The 26,567-nt window shown below is 36.1% G+C and overlaps 1 long non-coding RNA gene and 1 pseudogene across 3 annotated transcripts in view; one reads left to right on the top strand and one right to left on the bottom strand.

Annotated features, from left to right (window-relative positions):
- LOC140636628 (uncharacterized) overlaps positions 1-26,567 on the bottom strand; it is a 48,719-nt gene that overhangs the window by 8,504 nt on the left and 13,648 nt on the right. Inside the window, exons 2-3 of one of the 3 annotated variants that reach the window (XR_012033854.1) lie at positions 9,611-9,802; positions 4,983-8,488 (exon numbers count right to left, since the gene is read on the bottom strand). This is a non-coding gene — a long non-coding RNA (uncharacterized lncRNA). Of the gene's footprint in view, positions 1-4,982; positions 8,489-9,610; positions 9,803-26,567 lie in introns of those variants that run through there. The other 2 variants (XR_012033859.1, XR_012033855.1) reach the window with 2 other exon arrangements.
- On the top strand, positions 13,133-23,643 carry LOC140608610 (large ribosomal subunit protein uL6-like; annotated as a pseudogene).

Genomic DNA, 26,567 nt, shown 5'->3' with positions numbered 1-26,567 from the left:
AATGTGTAAATTGCCCTGGGTAACAATGACCTTTTCACAATATTAATTCTTCCAATCCATGAGCATGGAATATTTTTCCATCTCTTTGTGTCTTCCTCGATTTCTTTCAGAAGTGTTCTGTAGTTTTTAGGGTATAGATCCTTTACCTCTTTGGTTAGGTTTATTCCTAGGTATCTTATGCTTTTGGGTGCAATTGTAAATGGGATTGACTCCTTAATTTCTCTTTCTTCAGTCTCATTGTTAGTGTTTAGAAATGCCACTGACTTCTGGGCATTGATTTTGTATCCTGCCACACTACCAAATTGCTGTATGAGTTCTAGCAATCTTGGGGTGGAGTCTCTTGGGTTTTCTATGTACAGTATCATGTCATCTGCAAAGAGGGAGAGTTTGACTTCTTTGCCAATTTGAATGCCTTTTATTTCTTTTTGTTGTCTGATTGCTGAGGCTAGGACTTCCAGCACTATGTTGAATAGCAGTGGTGAGAGTGGACATCCCTGTCTTGTTCCTGATCTTAGAGGAAAGGCTCCAAGTGTTTCCCCATTGAGAATGATATTTGCTGTGGGCTTTTCATAGATGGCTTTTAAGATGCCCTCTATCCTTACACTCTGAAGAATTTTGATCAGGAATGGGTGCTGTATTTTGTCAAATGCTTTCTCTGCATCTATTGAGAGGATCATATAGTTCTTGGTTTTTCTCTTGTTGATATGATCAATCACATTGATTGCTTTACAAGTGTTGAACCAGCCTTGCATCCGGGTCATGGTGAATAATTTTCTTAATGTACTGTTGGATCCTATTGGCTAGTATCTTGTTGAGAATTTTTGCACCTGTGTTCATCATGGATATTGGTCTATAATTCTCCTTTTTGGTGGGGTCTTTGTCTGGTTTTAGAATTAAGGTGATGCTGGCCTCATAGAATGAGTTTGGAAGTACTCCATCTCTTTCTGTCTTTCCAAACAGCTTTAGTAGAATAGGTATGGTTTCTTCTTTAAACGTTTGATAGAATTCCCCTGGGAAGCCATCTAGCCCCGGACTTTTGTGTCTTGGGAGGTTTTTGATGACTGCTTCAATTTCCTCCCTGGTTATTGGCCTGTTCAACGATTTTGATATGTATTACTTGATGCACTGGCTTTTCTTTGATTATTCAAAAATTGAACATTTTTCCATATGTTTCATTTCTTTTTTTTCTTTATGGATTTATCTATTAATGCCTCCTTTTTTTTCAAGGAATGAGTAGGAACTCCTTTTCAACATTATTATTTCTTGTAAAAAGATTGAATAAGAGCAAGCTGAATTCAAATGATTTGTGTGAAGCTGTTTGTTAAAGTTCAATTTCTATATTCATCCTACCACTTTACTCCTAAGCACAATGCAATGTGGGTGGCAGCATTGTCCTGAAGTATTTGTCACAGCTCTATGAATGGATGGGTGAGATTATCACCTTGTTTTTCATGGTTAGCTAAAACTGAAGGCTATGCATACAACAATTAAAAAAAAAAGGAACTGAATGTGCAGATGCCTCTATTTTTAGACATCCTATATTATCTTGTGTTAATTATTCTGTTCATATCTATAATAATCAATAAAATTATAATATTGGAAGAAACCTGGGTTACATTTTGTGGTCATGTATATATATAAATACATTGTTGTGTATGTATATAAATAAAACAATTAGAATTAATCAGTACCTGTCCTCCTAAATCTGTGCATTTCTAACATTACAACCAGCCTCTTGAAGTTGCAGTCATATACGATTAGCATCGGACGGTGCCTGGCTCACTTTGGGAGCCAAGCTAAAGATCAGTTTGCTCCAGAAAACAGACCTTGGCCTCCTCTCAAGAGCTAGGGCCAGAAGAGACCATTGCAGGCAAAGAGGACATGTCTGGTAATCATAATGCCTTAGTTGGTCCCCAGTCTGAGCAGAAAGAACCTTAAAGAAGAGTTAATATCTGAATACAAAAGAAGAAAATGAAATGAAATGACTAAACCTAGTCACATACCTAGAACAGAATCGAGGTTTTCTGAGTGCTAGTCTAGGGACCTGCTCCACACCACTTGCTACCTTCTTAACCTTCTGTGAGCTATAAGATCTATAATATGCAGAGGTTTATAAATTGAAATCTGTCCCCTTATTTGGGATAGAGTAAGAATTATAAATTTACAAACCAACTACAATAAAGAGAAGTTGAAGAAATGACTTAAACCTGCTCAGCTCAAATCACTTTTATTAAAACCCTCCTTGTAGGGGCACCTGGGTGGCTCAGAAGGTTAAGAGTCTACCTTCGGCTCAGGTCATGATCTCAGGGTCCTGGGATCAAGCCCCATGTCAAGTTCCCCGCTCAGCAGGGAGTCTGCTTCTCCCTCTGCCTCTTCCTCTGTATTCTCCTTCTCTTTCTCTTAAATAAATAGATAAAATCTTAAAAAAAAAATAAACAACAACTGCAAATCCTCCTAGTAGTTGGTGACTTTCAAAATGTCTTTGAACGTAATATTATCCCTAGTGGATCCACAAATTATATTAAAAATGATAAAAGTTGGAGTACCTGGGTGGCTCAGTCAGTCAAGCATCTGACTTAGGCTCAGGTTATAATCTTAGGGTCTTGGGATTTGGGCCCAAGTCTGGCTCCATGCTCAGAGGAGAGTCTGCTTCTTCTTCTCCCTCTGGTCCTCCCCACCTTCATGCTTTCTCTCTCTCTCTGCCTCTCTCTCTCTCAAATTAATAAATAAGATCTTTTTTTAAAAAAAAAAAAGAACATAAAAGTTAAAGGCACCTGGGTGGCTCAGTTGGTTAAGTATCTGACTCTTGATTTTGTATCAGGTCATGATCTCAGGGTTGTGAGATCGAGTCCTGCCTAGGGCTCCGTGCTGGGTGTGGCGCCTGCTTAAGATTCTCTATCTCCCCCTTGCTCTGCCCGTACCCCCACCTCTCTCTCTTTCTCAAAAAAAAAAGATAAAAGTTGTACATATTTGTGAACTGAGAAATAAGCATATATAAAAGGAAAATGATAGCTCTGTTCTACTAAAGACATTATGCTAATTTAAAATAACACCAGCCTAATAAACTAGTTAAATAGTTTCAAAACCAAACCTTGAGACAGCACCTTTAAAGATCTCTAAAAATTAATTTCTATATATATACTTCACAGGCTTCACAGTCATAATTTTAAAAATTTTAAAATAGGGCACTGTATTAGAAATGCAATAGTATATTTATTAAAGTATAATATTTGATCAGAAAATTGTACTACAATTCATGTTAAATGGTTTAAAACAATAATTGATAAGTAATAATTCATGCAGATTTACCTGAAAATCCATAGGTACCATGACAGAAAAATCATCAAATGTTTCTTTTAATTTTGTAATTTATTGTTCTTATAGAAGTAATGGTCACTCATTATAACCAGTGAAATGATGAAAAAATAGACTTTTTCATTTCCATCAACAGTAATGTATGCTGACTGCTGGCGTCTTTCCACAACCTTCTCCCTGATCATATAAATATATAAGCTAACTTATACATAAGGGTTTGTTGTTTGTTTTTACAGAAAATGGGATTCTATTATATTACCCTTGAATGTTCTTCTTTTGCAACATTACAGTATGGATATTCTTACAGGTCTATAACTTATAGTCCTAATTAATTCTTTTTAAGAATTGTGTGATAGTACATGGAATAAATGTATTGTAATTTATTCAGCTGACCTATTAGATTATTTCAAACCAAAATTGAAAAGTAAAATAATCTTCAAAATGAGAAATGCATGCAACAAAACAGACATGGATAGATGTAAAAGGAAGTAATAGCTCATGTTTTTTTTTAATAGCTCATGTTTTAACACTTCAGTGCAAAAATTATTAAGTATGTAACTCTGCTACTATATAATATTCAGGTAGAACAACTTATTTTACCCCCAAACAAACCAAAGGTACATTTATCACAGCTTTATTTAATTATATTTTTAATCACTATATTGAAGTATGATTAACATATAATAAACTGCACTAATTAAAATGAAGGTTGATAAGTTTTAACATGCACTAAAGACATCACCACAATAAAGATAATGAACAAAACCATTTCTCCCAGAAGTTTCCTCATCCCTTTTGTAATTCCTTCATCTCTCCAGATTTATCCCTAAGTAATTCACTTTTTTTTGATGCTATTATCAATGGCATTGTTTAATGTCAATTTCTGATTGTTCATTCCTGACATATAGAAATGCATTGATTTGTACACCAATCTTGTATTCTACAATCCTGCTAAGCTCGCTTATTACTCTCAGTATCTTTTTTGTAGACTTTATAGAATTTTTTTTTACAAGATGATCATGGTATCTATGAATAAAGACAGTTATTCTTCTTCGTTTCCAATCTAGATACTCTTGTCTTTCTTGCCTTATTGTCTGATTAGAACTCTAGGAGAATGTTGAATAAAAATGATTGGTAAGTACAATTCCTTGAGCTGTTAGGGGAAGGCAAGCAGTATTTCATCATTATGTATGATGTTAGCTAAGTGTTTTATGGATGCCCTTTATCACTTTGAGGACATCCCTTTTCTTTCCCAGTTTGCTGAGATCTTTTTATCAGGAATGGATGTTGAATTTTGTGAATTGCTTTTCTGCATCAATTAGGATAACTATATAGTTTTTTCCTTTTTAGTCTGTGTTTGTGTCCCCCAAAATTTATATGTCAGAGCCCTGCCTCCCCCAATGTGACTGCAGTTGGAGTTAGAGCCTGTAAGGAGGTGATAGAGGTTAAAAGAGCGCTTAAGAGTGGAGCCCTAATCTGATAGGACTGGTCCCCTTGTAAGAAAAGGAAGACATACAAGACCTCTCTTTTTTTGCTACATAAGGACACAGAGAAAGTGGCCATCTTCAAGCCGGAAGCAAAATTGGCTGGCAGCGTGATCTTGAACTTCCTAACCTCTGGAACTGTGAGAAATAAATTTCTGTTATGTAAGCCACCCAATCTACAGAAGTACAAGATGACTAAAACAGTGTGTTAATATATTGAATTTCCTTCTTTAATTTTTAAATGTTAAGGTTGCCTTAAACCTTGCTCTCCTGGGATAAATATCACTTGGCCATGATGCATTGTCATTTTTATATACTATATGATCAATTGGCTAAATTTTTCCTAAGAATATTTTCATCTCTGTTCATGATGGATATTAATCTATAATTTTCTTGCCTTGTAACACTTTTGCCTGCTTTTGGTTCAGAATATTAGCCTCATAGAATAAGATAGGAACTATTCCTTTCCCTCTGATTTTCTAAAACAATCTGTGTAGAATTTATATTATGCCTTCCTTAAATGTATAATTCATCAGTAAAGACATCTGGGCGAGGAATTTTCCTTATGGTAAGTTTTAAATTGCAAGTCCATTTTTATATCAAATTTAGGGGTATTGAGGTTATCTATTTTTTCTTGAGTGAATTTTGGTAGTTTGTATTATTCGAGGAATTTAAACATTTCATCTAAATGGTCAACTGTATTGTTAAAAGTTCTATCTGTAAAATCTGTAGTGATATCAATTCTCACATTCCTGGGGTTTATATTTTCTATCATTACCTTGGCCAATCTAGCTGGAGGTTTATCAATTTTACTGATCTCAAAAATTAGCCTGTAATACCATTGATTTTCTCTATTGACTCTATTTTCTAATTCATTGATTGCCTCTCTAATCTTTATTATTTTCTTTCTTCTACTTTATGTTTCATTTACTGTTAGCTGAGGCCCTTGACCCAAAACCTTTCTTTTGTCTAATACAAATATTTTATGTTAGAAATTTCCTTCTAATTAGTGGAATAGCTACATTCCACAATTGTTTTGATATTTTAGTTTTCATTCAGTTCAAAATATTCTATTTTCTTTTTTGACCTCTTCTTTGATCTATATGTTATATAGAAGAGTATTTTTTTTTCCAAATGTTTAGTGGTTTTCCTAGAGTCTTTTTGTTTTTACTTCTAACTTAATTCTACTGTGGTCAGAAAACATACTTTGTATGATTTGATTTCTTTTACATTTTTTTAATTTAGTTGTTCTGTGGTGCAGAATGTGGCCAATCTTAGAAAATTTTCTCTGTGTACTTGAAAACAATGTGTGTGCTGTTGTCTACTGGAATGCTATATGTATGTCAATTAGGTCAAGTTGATTGACAGTACTGTTCTAGTCGTTCTAATTCTCTATCGGTTGATGGAAGAGGAGTTAAAATATCTCTGAATATAATTGTGGATTTGTATATTTTTTGTTGCCGTACTACCAGTTTTTGTTTTATGTATTTTGAAGTTTTGTCACTAGATACATAAACATTGAGGATTGTTATGTCCTCTTGATGAATTAGCAGTTCTTTATTCTTCTTGTTATTTCTTGCTTTGAAATCTATCTGAATTAATATAATCATCCTAGCTTTCTTTTGATTAGTCCTAGCATAATTTATCTTTTCCCATCCTTTTCTGTGTAACCTATTTGTGTCTTTATATTTAAAATGGGTTTTTTTTAAGCCACATGTAATTGGGTCTTGCTTTTTTATATGACAACCTCTTCCTTTTATTTTTTTTAAAGATTTTTTATTTATTTATTCACGAGAGACACAGAGAGAGAGAGAGAGGCAGAGACACAGGCAGAGGGAGAAGCAGGCTCCATGCAGGGAGCCCGGCATAGGACTCCATCCTGGGTCTCCAGTATCATGCCCGGGTTAAAGGCAGTGCTAAACCCCTGAGCCACCTGGGCTGCCCAACCTCTTCCTTTTAATTGGAATATTTAGACCATTTATATTTGATGATTATTGATATGGTTGGGTTTTGATATACCTTATTGCTCTTCATTTTCTATTTTTCACGTATGTTGCTTGTTCCCTTTCTCCTCTTTATCTTCTGAATTAATTGGTTTTTTTTTTTTTGTGGTTCCATTTTATTTCCGTTGTTGCCTATTAGCTATAATTTGGTGGTTTTTTATTTTAGTTATTGTTCATGGCTTATCGTGTACATTTTTAAGTTATCAGTTTACCTTCAACTACTATTTTGCCACTTCACAGAGAGTATAATAATCTTATAACAGCATACTTCCATTTTTCCTATCCCTATTTTAGTGCTGTTGTTGATGTATTTTTTCTTCTATATAAGTCATAAGCTCCAGAAAATATTTTGTTATATTTGCTTAAGTGAACTTTTTCAAAGTTTTCAATATTAAAAAAATAAAATATTTTATATGTAGCCATATAGATATCATTTCCGTGGCTCTTCACTTCTTTGCATAGATCCAAGCTTCTATCTGGTATAATTTTTTTCTGCCAGAAGGACTTCCTTTACAAGTATAAATCTGATTATGTCACTCTTCCACAAAAACTCTTCAATGGATTCCAATCACATTTAATATAAAACCCAAAATTCTAACCCATGACATATTGGATTCTACATGATCTGGTCCCAGGCTACCTTTCAGATTTAATTTCTCCTCTTACTCGTACCTTAAGTCTTCTTCAGTCACACTGGCCCCCTGCCAAGTACATGCTCCTCTCAAAGCTTTTATAGTTGCTCTACCATTTATCTGGAGCTTTCCCCAATTTATCACTTGTCCTGCTCTCTCATTCCATGGAATAAATCTCCTCCAATATCACCTCATCAGAAAGGACACACACACACACACACACACACACACACACACACACTTCATTTCTTATGCTTTATATTACTTTATTTCTTTTCAGAGCACATAATGCTACTTGAAGTCATATTATGTTTTTGTTGATTATCTCTTATCTCCATCATTAGAATTAGGTTCCACAAAGATAAGAATTTTGTTGTGTTCATCCACCTATCCCCAGTGCTTTGAAAGTGGTGCCTGACACATAGAATTGGCTTAGAAAAAAATTGCCCTTCAACAACTGCCGGAGTTGATTCTGATAACCATTATTATCTTATATCAAACAAATTAGGAAAAAGAGGATTTAGAGTAGGCTGGATTCTGGAAAGAATTCAAGAATAATACATAAGTTTGGCAATCTTGAACATGCAGTTCCTTTTCTATTAATCCAAATAAGCTAGCTTTTAATTTCAAAGCTGTAATTAAGTACCTCAGGGCAGTAGAGGGTAAAGAACAAAGGACAAGAGAGCCTTGTTTCTTCTTAATTGCCCCTTCATCTCCTCCAAACCCTACACATTTACTGAGTATACAGGGGCACTAGGAAAGAGGGAGGGTAGGGTGAGGGGGATGAAGTGCCAAACCTCCTTGGAAGAAGGAGGGAGCTGCCAACCTACCCACCCCCCACCATCATAACCTGACAGCTTCAAACAGATTTGAGTCCAAGGATTTTGGATGTGGATAAAGTTTGTAGAGCTGATTCATGCTTGAGAGGCTTGTTCAATTATTTTATCCACTCAACCGGCTATGAATTAAGTGATGACCCAGCTGAAGGACCCAGCACCAACATCTTCTGTAATATAGCATCTACACCCATCTTTTCTGTGCTCTGGGTCCCCTGCTAACACAAAGGAATATTATTTAGAGTTATATTATTAGTCCCTAACTTATGCTTTATACTTAATATTTTTTGGCTTACACCATTCTCAGTCATCATTTTCTATGACATACAGAGATGAGTTTATGCTGTATAAATTGTGTCTAATGCAAATAGCGTCCTATTTTATGTTTTTTTACCCACAAAAATATCCATACTTATAACCATTATAAAATACTATGTAGTAAATTTGGGGTAGGGTTCCATAAGCAAGAATTATCTCCCAAACTCCTTTTACTACATTATGCTTTCATAATTTATATATTTCAGAAGTGTTATGCAAAATAACTACAAGACATAAAGATACCAGTTTTAGATTGGAATCCATTTTCTCTATGTTCCAGAAATATTCATGATTATAAGAGGAGTTAGATATTTTGATGACCCGTTTTTGTTTATACAGAAATAATCTAGAACTATTCCTATACAAACCAGTTTACTCATGAGATTATTTTGAAAATTAAAGATGTAAAGAATTTAAAGAATTTATGTAAAGAATTTAGCATATAATAGGCAGTAATAAATATTAGGTATCGTTGATTAATAAGTGATAGCAATCCATGTAGATAAACCTATCCTATGCAGATATTATAAAATGATTCTCAAGACACTCCTTCCAATTTCCACAAACCTAAATTACAAGGAATTGTCAGTCAAAACAATATACAATATACAATGGAGGACAATAGAATAAAGCAACTTTTTAGGTATAACAATAATTCTATTATTTCCTCAGTTTATTCTACAGTGTGAGATTAATAGAAACATCTTTCATTGATCTAACAAGAATGTACTGAGCATCTAAAATAGACCAGGTACTGAAACAGTATCAAACAACACAGGCAAGTTCCCTGTTCCCGCTGAGGTTCTAAATTATCATGAAATAAAAGTATTAAGTGCATGTCTTACAAATGTGATGAATATCAATAAGAAATATAAGCAAATAACTGGCTCTTAAACTAAATTTGATCTGGATCAAGAAAGGACTCACTGAGGAAATGACATGACTTGGTATTTTACCTAGATGTATAAAAGTGCATTTCTTTAGAGATTTTGAAATACGAGGAACTGAAATTTCAAACTTACATATGTGGTTATAAAAGTCATCTTAGGGAAGCCTGGATGGCTCAGCAGTTGAGCGTCTGCCTTCAGCTCAGGGTGTGGTCCTGGAGTCCTGGGGTTGAGTCCCGTATTGGGCTTCCTGCGAGGAGTCTGCTTCTCCTTCTGCCTATGTCTCTGCCTCTCTCTCTGTATCTCTCATGAATAAATAAATAAAACCTTTAAAAAAAAAAAAGTCATCTTAAGCAGTAGTTAGAAACTGCAGTTGCCACCTGATTATGGTACATAATTAAAATTACCTTGGGAAACTCCTTAAATTACCCCCTAAAATTCAGTATATTTTGTAATATTCATATGTTAGTGACAATATTGAATTTAACTGAGCTTTGTGCTTCTGAAAAACAGCAAAGGTTAAGAAATCATCTGTTCCTTTGTATTCTAGGAAATGGAAGGGTAAAGAAGGACCCTTCCCCACATGACTTAAATAAAAATTATAGGTGGCCCCCAGTTACCTGGAGTGAAACCAGACAATGTCCCCCCAAATTCCCATTCTTTGTTTCATAAATGATCAGCAGAACTGCTCATCCCCACTGATCAATGTGAACAGATGCTTCTTTTTTATTTTTAATATTTTATTTATTTATTTGAGGGAAAGAGTGCATGAGTGGAGGGGAGAGGCAGAGAGACAGGGAAAAGTAGGTTCCCCTGCTGATCAGAGATCCTGATATAGGAGCTCTATCCAAGGACCCTGGGATCATGACTTGAGCTGAAAGCAGTCGCTTAATGGACTGAGCCACTCAGGGGCCCCTGAACAAATGCTTCTTAAACTTTGGTTAAACCCTTCTTCTTTCCCAAGTTTCCTGAACTTGGGCTCACTCTCATCCTGAGCCAACAGACAACATTCCTCAAACAGGCTGGTCTCAGGGTAAAGCATTCTCTGAACTACCATCGGATCATGCCTCTCATCCACTTCTCTCCCCCTAATTCTTTCCAGCCCATTCCTCTTTAAAAAATAAAAACCAACCATTTTTTTTCTCACTCTTGAGATGCTTGCCTTCCCCAACTCAAAAATAATCCTTTCAAATTAAGTCCTTATTAATCCAAATTTGTTTTTTTTTATTTGACATTAAACACTGGAGCCCAATACAGAACCTCTCAATAAGTACAATACAATCAAGTTTTACTCCAGCATTTGAAGAGTTTAACATTTTCTCAGTTGTTCAACAGATAAAATATTTTGTTAGCAATGGGGCACAAAAACATACATGCCTTCAGACACTATAATCACAAAGCAAGATACTGGCATAATAAAAGCTCTGAAAGTAACTGAGATTGAAGTTACAGCATAAGCCTGTCTTCCCTCCCTGACTCCTGCCAAAATATGTGCTCACTGAGTGGGATGGCTGATGGAAATCCCACCCAGATCTTTTTTCCTCCTTTTCTTTCCTTTCTCTCTCTCTCTCTCTCTCCCCCTCTCCCTCTCTCTTGTCCTACATACATATAGTCAAATTCAGGTAAGTGAAATATTAGTGGATATGTCTTTTCCATACTTTAAAACACTAAAAAATAGAAAGGGAGACAAAAGAAACAAAATGAAATGAAATCTCATCTATTAGGAACTCCTAAGAGGCTGCGTCACTCTGAAGTATTGAAGATTTGCTCTCTTAAATCTCTTTATAGAAATTTTTCTGAATCGCATTGCATATCTTATTGCTTTCTTCAACAAAGTAGTCTAAATATAACTTAACCTTTTCTTAAATGATGTACAATCATCATTGTTTGAAAATGAAATTCCACTCTAGTGTAAAGTAATGATGCCTGCATGGCCTACTGTGGTGCATAGGACTATGTACTGCTGTACTTCGGTGTTCTTTCTCCTCCTCCCCTCTCCCCTACACCCTCCTTCTCCTCCCACTCTTTCTCTCTTCCTTTCTTTCTCTTCCCTCTCCTCCCCCTCTCTTCTTTCTCCTTCTTCTTTAATGGCTACTGTCTCCTTTGAGTTGCAAGAGGCCCAAGATTTTTTTAACCTCTGTCATTTCATTTGCCTATGATAGGAAACTCTTCCTCTTTCAAATGCTGCTTTTTATATGCTTTAGATTCTGGAAGAGGTGGAGGAAAGAAAGAAATTTCCGTACTTCTAGGACCTGTTCCAGAGTGTTCCAACTCTCAGGGTAAGCTCCAGGAACTTCTCTCTGTGAGAGACTATTTATCTATGAGTAAATTGTGTAAATTTTGGCATTTTGATTTTGTTGTTCCCACCTTGGCTGTGCAGAGCTCTCTTTATTTCCTGACTTCCAGCCATGTTCCAAATGTCAAAAAAAAAGTAAAATATACAGAAAAGAACATCTTAGAAGAGCATCGTGATGACACGGTGAAAGCTGTTTTTTAGAGAATTTGAAGGAGCAGGCTGACAAATCATATGAAATGATTTGACTGGAAAGAGCAATTCCCTATTAAATTTCCAAATCCATATTTTTTAATAAATAGAAAGATCTGGAAATGTCATTTAATGGAAAACAAACACCAGACTTGGAGCAAAGTACTTTGTTCAAACTAAGGACCTGTCATGTATTAGCTGTGTAACTTTAAATAAGTGATTTTTCTATACTAATTTCTAGTTTCTCAACTATAAAGTGGGAATAGGAATACTTGCTTTACACATGACAATGCTGCTGTCAAGATCAAAAGTAGTAACATATTTTCAAAGTGGCTTCTAAACTGTAACAGTATTAAAAGTAAATGGTCTATCTAGCTAACACCATCTGTCATGGACAAAATATCTATTTACAAGTTTTCTGTGACTCAAACCTAGCATATCCTCCATATCCATGTCCCTAAATTCCCTGATGATATAAGCACCTAGAGCAGCGGTTCTCAAATATTAATTGACACAAATCATGTTAACATGCATTATGAAATGCAGATTCAGATTTGGAGGCCTGGTGACCAAATGGAGATTTTCTTAACAAGCTTCCAAATGATGCAAACATAATCCACCTGGAGGCAGTTTGCAACTGGTCTGGTATTATGTTAGAACTGCAAAATCCTCAACCTTGCCCAGACCTATAGAAATAGAATTGACATTTAGCAAGATAACCTGGGATTTGCATGCAGCTTAAAGTTTAAGAAGCATTTTCATAGTTTATAATAGTGACGCTCAAAGTTAGACATGCAAATTCTCAAACCCTCCTCCACCTAGACTGCAGAGGTCTCAGAGGGAAATGAGGAACAGATTACTAGAAACTGGAAGAAAGGTGATCCTTCTTATAGAGTGGCAAAGAATTTGGCTGAATTATGTTCTAGTGTCTTGTGAATGATAGAACTTTTGAGCAGTAAAATTGGACATTAGTGGAGGAGATTTCTAAGCAGAGTCTTGAAGGTACAGCTTGGCTCCTCCTTACTGCTTTAATAAAATTTGAGCAGAGAAAGATGAATTGAAGAAGGAAGTGTTAAATATATAGGAACAAGAACTTGTAGATTTGAAATACTCTAAACCTACTCACATTGCAAAAGAATGAAAAAGCTTGTTCTGAAGAGAATGCTAAGGGTATGGCTGAGCAGCCACTTGATAAAGAGATCATAGATGTGGCTCATGGATTTAATCAGTCATCTCAGCAGAAGCCAGGAATAGAGATGGGATTATGCCAGCAGAGATACTGCCAGTTTGGACCAAAAGAACAAAGTAGAATAGAATGAAGGAAGTCTATCATACTTCTGGAATTCTATAAGGATGCAACCCTTGAGCTATTTGGCTATAAACATGCTTTATCCTTCAAGAAAAGAGAAAAATGGCGCTAATGGAGATTCAGAGATCGTCAGGGTCACTAACTCAATTTCAATAAGTCAGATGGCCTCTGCCCGATATAAAGATGTGACCCCTGATTAAGGTCCAGGAGGCAGGGCATCAAACTAGAGAGGATTATTCTCAAGATTTAAGATCTAATAGAATTTGCCCTGTGAGGTTTTGGACTTGCTTGGGATTCCTTCCTTCTTTTTCTACTTTTTGGAATGAGAATGTCTATCCTATGCTTCTCCTGTCACCATACTTTGGAAGGACATAACTTGTCTGGTTTCACAGGTTCACAGTGAGAGAGAAGAATTTTGCCACAGGATGAATCATACCTCACGTCTCACCCATATCTGATTTAGATGATATTTAGGTGAGACTTTAGAATTTGGAGTTGATGCTGGAATGAGTTAAGACTTTGAGGGCTGTTGGGATGGAATAAATATGTTTTGCATGTAATAAAGATATGAATTTGGGGGGTACCAGGGGAAGAATGCTGTGGACTAAATTGTGTCCCCCAAATTCATTTGTTGAAGTTAGTCAATGTGACTATATTTGGAGATAGGGTCTTTCAGAGGTGCTTAAGATTAAATGAAGTCTTAAGAAAGGGGCCTTAATCTAATAGGATTTGGAGTCAGAGGAAGAGATTTCCCCCCCACCTACAGGTATGTGCAACAAGGAAAACCATGTAAGAACATGATGAAAATTCAGCTATCTGAAAGCTAGGAAGAGGGCCCTCTCCAGGAAATGAATCAGCCAACACCTTGATCTTGGACTTCCCAGTCTCCAGAATTGTGAGAGGTAAATGTCTGTGTTTAAGCCATGCAGTCTGTGAAATTTTGTCATAGCAGCCTGAGCAGACTAAGTCAGCAATCAGGAGGGAGATATGATGAGGTGTGAAGGATGAATAGGAGTTAACTATGTGAAGGGAATAGAGGAAGAAGACAGTTCCAGAGGGAGGGAACAGCATATGCAGAGGCCTGGAGGTAGGAAGCAGCAAGGCACATTCTCAGGGGACTAAAAGAAAGAGGATTTAGCTGGGTAGTGGGGCAGTGTGCAACATGATCAAATTTTAATATTTAAATATTTAATTTATTTGGGGGGGGTATGTGCAAGCAGGTGGAGGGGCAGAGAGAGAGGGGGAGAAACAGAATGTGAAACAGACTCTGCTCTGAGCATAGAGCCAACACGGGCCTTGATTCCACAGACCTCAAGATCATGACCCCAGTCAGTTGGGTGTCTAAATGTTTAATTAAAAATTATAAAAATTAAAACACCCAGGTACAGGATCAGATTTTACATTTAGAGAAGAATGGGGAAAAGTGCAGGTAGACAAAATAGATTGTTGTGGTCTCAGTGAGATATAATGGTGACTTAGGCTAAGGTGTTGATGGTGATAGTGATAAAGCTGGAGAGAAGTGGATAGACTCAAGGGATATTTCAGAAGGAAAATCAATAACATTTAGTGGTAGATTAGATGTGGGGGAGAGAGAGAGGGATTATCAAGGATGTACCCTGGATTTTTGACTTGTTCAACTGGATAAATGATGCTGCCATTCACTGAGCATTTAAGTGCTGTGTCTGTTAAGATACAAGTAACATATGCAAGTTATATAAGTGAACTCTGACTAAGTGCAAGAAAATGGAGAAGAGATGCTGTGATGAACTCAACCAAATCAAAGGCTGCTGGAGCACAAGACCCAGAAGCCAGACAGGAATCAAACCACGTCCAGAAGTCCAAGAATCAGTGATAAGAAGAAGTGGCTTTTGACAAGAATCATCTGGCCAGAATACCCCGGACACTGCAAGAATCATGCCACCATAACCAAATATGAACCCTCATCCCATCTTTATTTATATGCTCCATTTTCAAATTTACACTCCAAGGTAGTAGTCTATCTGGAGAACTCCAGATAATGTCCCTTCCCACCTCTAGTTCCATTGTGATATATATTCTTTACCCCGAAAGCTAAATTTTAGGACTAACCATCAGTGATAAGCCATATATATTAGACTGTAGTATAGAGTAGTATAGAGAGAAGAACTCTTCACCAAACCAGTAGATTTGGGCTGGAGAAATAAAATATGATCTTAAGGGACTGTTCTTCTATTTAAACACTGAGGATTCTGTGATCAATTATTCAACTGGCAAAGATTCCCATAGTCACCCCCATTTTATACCCTGCTGCCATTATAGTAGCAGGCATCATTCCTCCAGTGGTGAGTGACCTATCTGGCTTTTACCATCTTCGGGACTTACTGTTCCTACTGAAATCAGAAAACCCATTTCTATTTTAGCTACTCCCATAGCCTCTAAAGGATAACCTCTACACCCCTTTTGCGATATGCCAATGGATGTCTCAAAACCCTAGTAAATGGAATGTCTTCTAGGATTGATTGAAGAATGTATTTAATGGATAGTTGAACAGGACACCTATGATAAATCGAATCCAGCATTCCAATCTCCCAATTATTTGAATTATTTTCTCTACATTATTCTAAGACATTTCTGACATCTCAAGTTCATTTTTAAGTCTAGTTTAGTGTTACCCAGACCAGCTTCTTTCCATCATACAGTATCAGGAATTAGGAATCTCCTAAAAGTGAACTTGTATCAATAATTACATTCAGCCTAATTTAAAAATGTCCATTTTTGGTCATATACATTTAAATTATCTTATTATATATATTCTCCAAATTATTGCTGATGTGAATTGGTAATGTCCTCTAATATTTTGATGTCTAAGCCTTCTCTTTCTGGATTTCACTTTTATAATTGGTATCCTGGGGCTTTCTGTGTTCTAACTCTGAATACAAGTCTGCAAATAATTCTAATTCCCTCTAGCAGCATAACTGCCTCATTTAAGGGAATAACAGTAACACGTTGATTCCATAAACTCTTTGTATCTTTCTAACAAAGCTGTCCCTTCCCCTTTTGTTATTAGCTGAAGGAGACCAGTAATGCTTTCTATTATTTGCAATCAGAAGCATCTTATAAAACCAAAGAATTTAGAACCAGGAAATAGAGTATTATAGAAAAGCATGAAAGCCTCTTTTTTTTTTTTTTAGATTTTATTTATTTATTTATTATTTATTTGAGAGAGAGAGGGGCAGAATTAATGACAGAGATAGCAAGAGAGAGCATCAGTGGGAGGGAGAGGGAGAAGCAAGCTCCTCACTGAGCAGAGAACCCAATGTGGGGCTCAATTTCAGCACTCAGGGATTATGACCTGAGCCAAAGGTAGATGTTTAACCAACTCAGCCACCCAGGCACCACTGTATGAAAGCACCCTTGATGTTATCGGAAGATAATCTGAAAGCTCATGGTATACAATGACCAAAAGGTAATTAAATTATCATCTTTAGTCACTTGCCCTCTGGTACCCAATAGGGATAAAATCTGGGGGGACATTGTTGCCACTACCAGTGAAGGATTTGACCAAGTCAGTGACTATGGGTAGAAGTTAGGTTTTTTTAAATAGCATCAGAAATCTTTAAAAAAGAAATAAATTCAAATACCTAAGTATTTGGCTCATGGTATGAACTAAAACCTGGGAACATCTGGTGACTGTTCTAGAAGTGACTATTCTATTTTTGACTGAAATAACCTTTCATCTCTGGCAAAACCTAGGCCAAAATCAGACTTTCATCACTCCCAGCTTAATGTCAGAGCTTAATGTCCATCTATCTAGTTCTGACATGCAAATAAGATAGTGAACAAGTGGTATCAAAAGAATTTGGATGAGAGCATAAGGAAAGACCCCTCCCAAGTAAGTACCCTTGTCTTCAAAAGCAATCCCTACTTTTCTGACTAATCAAGCTTCAGAAACCAACAAGAACCAGATCATTCTGGAACTCCTAGTACCATAGAGGATCAAAAACATCTTTTAAGAGGAATAATTTGGCCAGAATCAGTTACTTGAGAGACAAAGAGGCAATAGGAAAGGCTATGTGCTATGAACTGGCTGTCTCGACATGGAAGAGGATGAGGATCAAACTCTTTTAGGTTCAATTATGGAAGGTGGAAAATTTCATCTTCTCAGGACCTGGAAAGGCAATGTTGGAAGGAGAAGAGTCTAAGAAAAGAGGCAGATGTCAATTAGAGATATGTTGAGATTGAAATGTTTGAGACATATGAAAAAAAGAAGCAGGTAACTAGATCTACAGATCTAAAACTGTGAGAGGCCCAGACCAGACGTATTAATTTAAAAATATCTTATATATTGAGTTGCCCGAGTGGCTCAGCTCAGTGTCTGCCTTTGGCTCAGGTCATGGTCTCAGTGTCCCGGGATTGAGCCCTGTGTCAGGCTCCCTGCTCAGCCTGCTTCTCCCTCTTCCTCTGCCCTAACCCCCCACCCCTGCTCATGGTCTCTCTCTCTTTCTCTCTCTCTCAAGTAAATAAGTAAAATCTTTAAAACTATGTATCTTGCATATGTATGTTAAATGAAGCAATGGTTCTGAACGACAGTAAGTAGAAAGAGAGTGAAGATAAAGAAGATGTGGAATTCCAGCACTGAGCCTTAAGGAGATGCCTACATTTAAAGGCCAAGAAAAGGATGAATAAGCAAGAAACAAAAGAATTGATCAGAGGTGTTGAAAACCAAGAGATTGTTGTGTCACAGAAATCAAGGGAAGGATGTTTCAAAAAGCATTGTTGAATGCTTCTGAGATGTGAAGTCAAATGAAAATTTTAAATGATCTCAGGACTTTAGGATGTGGAGGACATCGGTGACCTTCATTAGAGCTTGTTTTCATGGAGTGACGAGCCTAGAAGCCAGACTGGAGTAGGTTGAGCAATGAGTGGGAGGTGAGGAACTGTAGACAGCTGGTGTCATTAACAACTACTTGAAGAAATGTGGCTGCAAAGAGAGAGGACAGAGTAATACCTGAAGGGAGGGGAGGGTTTTTGTGGATTTTTTTTTTTTTTTTGGTCTTTATAGTTGAAGAAACTTTATTGCATTTAAAATAAAAAAGGAAGCATGTAGAAAGCAAGATTGAATATACACAAGATAAAATGAATAATATGTAGTATAATATTATAGAGAAAAGAAAGAGGCTTTGAAGTCCAAAGCACAGGGGGTGGGTTAGTCTCAGCCAGGAGGAGATAGTCCCTCTGTTGGAAGAAGATGGGAGACCCTGTGCAGAAATGTATATTTTGTGTTTGAAATAGAAAAGATGAGAGAGTGCTGAAAAGTTGGCTGCTATTTTCTCTGTAAAGGAAGAATAGCATCTGCTGAGCATGAAGGTGCTAGAGTTGAGTTTTTCAGCCTCAACATTATTGACGTTTTGGACCAGATAATTCTGTGTTATGCGGGTCTTTCCCGTGTATTATTAGATGGTGAGCAGCACTACCCCACCCCTGTCCTTCCAGCTATGACAATCAAAACTGTCTTCAGATATTGACAAATATCCCCTAGGGGCTGGGGTTGGGGGGCAGAATCACCCCCAGTTGGGAATTACTGGGCTAGAGAGAGTAGAAGAAAATGGAAAAGGTCTGAAAGTGTTGTGTCAGGTGGGATAGTAAATTGACCAAGTAGATTCAGGAGGCTCGAAGGGCAGTCTCCAGGCCCAGTTGAAGTTGTATATGGATCCCGGTGCAATCAGTCCGCCATATTGTACTTTTTCTACTAAGGACTGGCAGCTGGGGCAAAGGCACTGAAAAGGTAGAGATTTGTGTTTCCAAGGGATTGAGGTTTTTGCCAGAGAAATGTGACAAAAAGACAGAAGGACAAAAGGTTTATAGGATATTGGCAAAATATTTATTGAAATTATGAATTACAGAATCGAAGCAGGTTGAGGGGCAAAGGGCAAATGAAGAAATTATCTTTTTAAAGAAGAATGTTGCAGGGGGGCCCAGGTCGCTCAGTTAGTTAAGCATCTGCCTTTGGCTGAGGTCATGATCTCAGGGTCCTGGGATCGAGCCCCACACCTGTGGGCTCCCTGCTCAGTGGGAGTCTGCTTCTCTCTCTCCCTCTGCCCTTCCTTCCACTCATTCTCTTTCTCTCTCAAATAAATAAAATCTTTTTAAAAAGAAGATGTTGTAATAAGTTTAAAAGCTAGAAATGAAGTTTTGGCCTAAACACCTCTGACATCCACAGATAGACAGACATGTGTGCCTGCACACACACACACACACACACACACACACACACACACACATACATATTTATTTCAAAAAACAGTTTTACATCATCACTTTTTCCTGTGTTAAATTAAGGACATGAGAATAAATAAAAATAATGAGTTCCATTTACTTTGTATCCCAATTTCAACACATTGTTTCTGTGTTCAGTTTCTCCTGAACTTGATCTGAAAGCTGCTGCAATTTTACATTTGCATTTCAAATTTCCAAGTCCCTTATTTTGCTACAGGTAATGCATAAACAGCAAGGCACTCATGAAATGACAAAGGACTCTGTTTTTACTTAAGATTGGTCACTAAAATGTCTTGAAAGGCTGTTGTAGAACACTGCCCAGAATTAAATCTTTGTTTTTTAGAAAGACCAGTAACACTGAAGAAGGAAATTAACCACAACAAAGTCTATTTTGAGGAGTAGAAAGAACCAATAAGCCAATTTCTTTTAACTGTAGATACCATGTGAGTGGTAAGGCAAAACAAAACAACAATAGCCAAAAAAAAAAAAAAAAAAAAAAAAAAAAAAGCCAACAATCCTATTTTAAATTGAACTAAAAACTCCCAAAGAGGAAAGCAATTCATAACCAAAACTAAAAAGTAGGTACATCTTTTAATCAATCAAACCGGGTTTGGGTAACCTGAACCTGCAGAAAAAGAGCTGAAGCAGTATGGAGAACAGCTAATGCTAAGAAAAGTTCTCTTTGACCAGTTCAGATAATTCTTTCTACATGCCAAATTTCTGTAGCTTGAAAAAGAAATTGTTTAACTGTTTTCCATTTATGTGTTAAAAATTCTTTTGCCTTTAGATGTATGTTTTCTAACGACAAGGAAGATGTAAGATATATTAAATATGATTGTGAGGAGGGAAGAATTGGTTTCCTTTTTCCTTAATTTCTCCCCAAATTTTTGCAAAAAACATGTCTCTGCACTAAAATAGAAGTTACCACATTTTAATGATTTGGCATCAAGAGGAAGTAGAGAAATAGGTGGTCAGCATAAACAGAAAACTGTAGTGACTAGAAAGAGAATCAGTGATAAAACCTCTTCCATTTCCCATTGTTTTCATGTTAGCAAATGCATTACACATCTGCTTTCAAGGTCAAGTGGGAAAGAGGGGTATTACTCACTACAAATAGTTTTTAAGGGCAAGACGGAGGAGAAGGGAAGAAAACCAGAAGAAAAAAAAAGTTTATTGGAACATACTGAAAGGGCACACTCTGCTGCTTTATGAGACATGAGCACACTGTTATTGTAAAAATTTTTGGTTTTTCTTCTTTTGTTGGTCCATATCTCCTAAGTTTTCTATAGTAAATATGTTTTATATTTGTGATAAGAATATAAAATTGTAAAAATATTAAAGGCAGAATCAATTTAAGAGGGAAAAATTTAAGTTTAATGGGAGTATGAATACTATAAGAAAGCAGAAAATTTTTAAATTTCTCAGGATGTCCTGATTTTTACTATTTCTTGAAGGCATTCAGCATACTGGTTTTTATTTTGGTAGGATTAACTGAACACAGAAGAGCCATATATTGATTCTGCTATGAATTTGATACTAGGTCCTATTAAATATCCATAATTTCTTTACAAAATTGAATAGTCAGTTCTTCAAGATATTTTTCAGCCAAAGATATTGCTGATGACAGATAGGTAGATAGAATAAATACAAATTCTATCTCTCTCATCTTCCCAGTGATTCTTGCATTAGAATTCTCATCATAGGATCTCCAAGTACTTAATAATAATTAACTAATATTAGTAAATAATACTATTATATTAATACTCAATATTATTTTAATACACACATAGTATTTTATTGAATTTAATATAAGTTAATATTGAATTAATCATAACAAATATTTAAATATATGATATGATTAATACTATTGATTATTAATAGTTGTTATAATATGTTATAGTTGTGGAACATTTTCTGATATGCATATGATATATAATTTGATCTTCACAACAACCCTTTCAATTAGGAGTCCCCATGATTTTACAGAAGAAATTGAGGCTAAATGTTTGAATAATCCACAGAAATGAGAGCTAGTTTTAAAAATAGGTCTTCTGATTCTTAATCTAACTCCTGTGCCCCTGAATCATTTTGCTTAGTTTAAGCTGCCTACTCTGAGCAGCTTAAATTCTCAATTCTCCTGTAAACATTTTGGTCACTACAGTGCTGTGAGGTACAGTTAACTTAATAGTAATTTTCCACACATCAAAAAATATGAAAGCTATTACTTGTCTATGTTTTACTTAATAGGAAAGAGTGTGGAGTATAGAAGTGATTCATAAGTTAAAAACATTCCCTTGGTTTGACTACTCAATAAAAGTATGTATTTCTCAAGCTGAGGAACTGTAGCATTTTCCTTGTGGTCTTGAAAATGTTTCCTGACTTTATACACTCTACTTGCTACTTTTTAAGCTTAAATATTTAATAGTACTATTTAATATGATATCAACTTTATTTGTTATTTTTATTTATTTTTGCTTAAGCTATTCCATGGCTCTTGAAAAAAGATTTCTTATAAACTTGCTCTGAAAGGAAAACATTATTTTTTTAGTAGTTTTATTTAAATATAATTCACATACTATAAAATCCATACCATAAAAATCACTCATTGAGAGTGTACAATTCAGTATTTTTTAACATATTCACAGAGCCATGCAACTGTCATGACAATTAATCTTAGAACATTTTTTTCATCTCCCAAAAGAAATCTCTCACCCTTTAGTGGTGACCTTCCATTCCCATAGGACCCCAGCTCAAGACAATCACTAATTTACTTTCTGTTCCTATGGATTAGCTATTCTGGACACTTCTTTAAATGGAACCATAGCATATGTGGTCTTTTGTGATTGCAATCTTTAACTTAGCATAAAGTTTTCAAGGTTCTTCCATGTTGCGGTTTGTGTCAGTAGTTCATGCCTTTTTATTGCTAAATCATATTTCATTGTATGGATGTACCATATTTTATCAGTTGATAGACATTTATGTCGTTTGCACCATTGGCTGTTATAAATAATGCTGCTTTGTGTGATGAATAGTGCTATTATGAATAGTCATGGACAGATTTTTATGTACACAGATATTTTCATTTCTCTTGGGTATATACTTAGCACTGAATTGCTGGTTCATTTGGTAACTCTATATTTACCCTTTTAAAAAACTGCCAGACTATTTTCCAAAGCAGCCACACCATTTTACATTCCCACCAGCTGTGTATGTGAACTTAAAACACTTTTGCAAGGAGAGGGAAATGATGATGCTACACACACTTAATAAAAGGTACTTAAGGGAACATTATATATAGCCTATTAGTTAATTGAAAAGTTTCACAAATTTACATTTATTTCCTAACTTTCTTCTTATAGTCATTTATTCTACCTTATGAACTCCCATGGAATAAAAGAAATTAGCTCTAGGATTACTTAAGTAAACTAAATTCCTTATAATGGCTACTTACTTTTAAGAATATTGAAATTAATTTCTTGATAGGGATATATGTGAATTTCAATTTTAAGAATATAAAATGGTCTCTCTTTGCCACATCTACTGCAAGAATAAAGTCCATTCTCAGCAATTAGACTGTTGACATTCCAGAAGATATTGACATCACTCTGAAGGGACGCACTGTTATCCTGAAGGGCCCCAGAGGAACTCTGCAAGAGGACTTCAATCACATCAATGTAGACTCAGTCTCCTTGGAAAGATAAAGAAGAGACTAAGTTGACCAATGGTGGGAAATGCAAAAGAACTGGATGCTGTTCCCACTATTGTAGTCATATGCAAATTATGGTCAACGTGTTACACTAGCCTTCCATTATAAGATAAGGTCTTTGTGCACTCACTTCCCCATCAACACTGTTATTCAGGAGAGTGGTTCTCTTGTTGAAATCCAAAATTTCTTGCATGAAAAATACATCCACAGGGTTTGGATGAGGCCAGGTGTTGCTTGTTCAATATCTTAAGCCCAGAAAGATGAGTTAATGCTTGAAGGAAATGACACTGAACTTGTATCAAATTCAGTTGCCTTGATTCAGCAAGCCAACAGTTAAAAACAAGGACATAAGAAAATTTGGGGATGGTGTCTAGGTTTCTGAAAAAAGAACAATTCAGCAGGCTGATGAATAAGATCTAAGTTGTCCAGCCAGAGAAACAGCAAGATGCCAGATGATTTTTCAGACTTATTTGTGATATTTTAAAGATGCAATAACAGCTGGATTGATTTGGGGCTTTTTCTTAAACCAATATTCTTTCCAATTTGGAAAGTCAGCCATTCAGAAGTCATTTGTAGTGTGCCAAGAACAGTAACAGAAATAATAGAACAGGAGTTTTTTTTTTTTTTTTTTTTCCAGTAAAACTTCATGAGAGAAGTGCTTTTAATTTGTTTGGGTTTTTTTTTTTTTTTTTTGATGGAATATTAAGGGTATTTCAGCAAGAGAAATATGGTACCAGCAACAGGCAATACCATGTGGCCGTTCATCATTGGATGTAGAACTTTTGGGGGTGATTTTGAAGGTATCTAACTTTGCAGAGGCGTGGATTTGAATATTTGTGAGGTCAGTGTGCCTGGGTCACTTGTCTATATACCAGTAGCTTTCTGTGAAAAACAGGTGAGGAGTGGAACAAAGTGATAAGCCTTAGTAAGGTTAATTTATGTTCATGATAAACGTGGTTGTTGTGTCCAAGATCCTCTCAATCTTAGTCTCTACCCTCCCTCAGCCATTTATTCCCATATGCTAGCCCTTGATATTTTTAGAAACTGACAACCTTTCCATAATCTCCTAATTCCATGTGTCATTTTTTATTTTTTTTATTTTTTATTTTATTTATTTTTATTTATTTATGATAGTCACAGAGAGAGAAAGAGAGGCAGAGACACAGGCAGAGAGAAGCAGGCTCCACGCACCGGGAGCCCGACTTGGGAATCGATCCTGGGTCTCCAGGATCGCGCCGTAGGCCAAAGGCAGGCGCCAAACCGCTGCGCCACCCAGGGATCCCCATGTGTCATTTTTTAAATATGTTACCATGCTACAGTAATTTAGCAGTGGTTCCCCTCTCCACCCCCCCTCCCGCCACCCCACTTCCTGCAGTTTTCCCCATCTCACTTGATGGAAACTCCAACCTTCCAATTTCTCAGGCAAAATAACAACATTCAACCTTGATTTCTTTTACACACCACACATTCAATCCATCAGTAAGGTGCAGGCTTTGCCTTCAAAGTAAGGTGTGTTTAAAGACTTAAAGAAATTAAGAAAAAGAGCAACCACCTAGAATATATGGAGAGAACTTGATTTAAAGTGAACCAACTGGATTTTTTTTTTTTAAGGAGTTAATCGGTATTTGTTGAAACTGGAAAAAATAAAGAAAGAATATAAAATGGATGACAAGTTTAGGCACTTGATATTTCATTTCTTGTTCATTACTGTTCAAGCTATGATAGCATCATAATAGTGAAATAAATTATACACATTTCATATGTAGGAGAAACTGGAAACCTAACAATCTCAGTGGATGTTGGAAAACTATTTATAATCTAAGAGCCAGATTAAGTATCTCAAACTCAACACATTTTAAGTTTAGTAATTTGTAGAAACCCTACCTGCCAGTTCCAGACCATTAAATCCACCAGATTTGTGGGTCATTAGTTTGGAATTCTTCCCTTCACTTTTCCTATGTTAATTTCAAAATGTCCCTCTCTTTCCCACAGTCCAGACCAGTATTCATTGTACTAAACAAATAGACTACTGGTTAAAAAAATTCAGCAGATACAATTTGTTCAGGAACAATCTGCAACATAGATCTGCTTTAACCTTAGCCCCCAGTGAATTTACCTATTGCAGAATGCTCCAAGTGAACTTGAAAAATAAGCTCAGTGGACAAAGAACCATAGCTGAATTCCTAACCATTTACAGAAACCCAGGCCTAAGACAAAGTTCTGCCTGGAAGGACAATGTGCAAGTCCGAATATGTAGTGCAAACAGCACAATTATTTTGCAATGAGATTGGGAAGCCAAGTGCTGTTGTGTCATAGTTGTAGATCATTTCTCCAAAACAGGAACAAGCACATGTGGTTTCATTTCATTTTATTTCATGAAAAAAAATTTCAGTTGGGCAGAATAATGTGTTGTGACTTTTCTCTTCTGGAGTTTACTTGGTCTTTCTGGAACACTGTATGATCTTTTAAGGGACAGAGAATGAATGAAGAGGGGGTTTTGTTTTGTAAGAAAAAGAGATTTCTTTTAAAATGTATCTAATGAATTTAAAACTGAGGAAACATTTTATACTTTTCTCTGGCCATGGAAAGAAACTTTTTCCTTTCCTTTCACTCAGTTGAAATAATATACTCCCCTCAAGTCATAAAATTCAAAGGTTTTTATATACAAGGGCTCTTTTTGCCCTGAATCCTTGGTTTCCTGATTCTTCGTGCACTGAGCAGTAATATCATTCTTCTCAGTTTGAGACTTTGCCATCGTTCACATTTTCTAAAGGCTTAAAGGACTATCAAGTCGGTTAGTTGGCAAACTTTTGGGTCCTATTTATATAAAGATTGGAGACACTTGTAGGACTCTCTGCCTACCAAATCTGAGGCTGTTCCTCTGACTTTTCTCATGGATTTTACTTAAACAGAGTACAGAAGTTGGTAAGTGACAACCATGTGAAGAACCACATAATCCTAAATTTCTTGCTTACCACACTTTTCTGGTTCTTCCTTTTAAGAATCCTCTAGACACGGTTCTTTGACTACACCAGACACTAAGTCCCTTTTTAGGAAAGGAGAAAAATTGAATTAAATTTCTTGAATGCCTATTGTGCCAGACACATCAGTTATATCATTTAATCTAAGAGCCATAGCAATGCTACAGATGAAGAATGGGAGATGTAGAAGGTCAGTGACTTATTACCCATGGTCACACAGCCAAGGACATGCATGTCCTCTATAATAAATCACTCTCTCATTCAAACTTTTGCCCACTTCACTCAGAAAAATCTCTCCTTGTACTTCTCTCTTTTAGTCCTTTTGTTAATCAAGTCAAAGCAAAACAAAGCAAAAA

The sequence above is a fragment of the Canis lupus genome, chromosome 1 (genome assembly GCF_048164855.1).
Source record: "Canis lupus baileyi chromosome 1, mCanLup2.hap1, whole genome shotgun sequence".
Classification (NCBI taxonomy): domain Eukaryota; kingdom Metazoa; phylum Chordata; class Mammalia; order Carnivora; family Canidae; genus Canis; species Canis lupus.
This window is presented reverse-complemented; position numbering and strand designations above follow the sequence as displayed.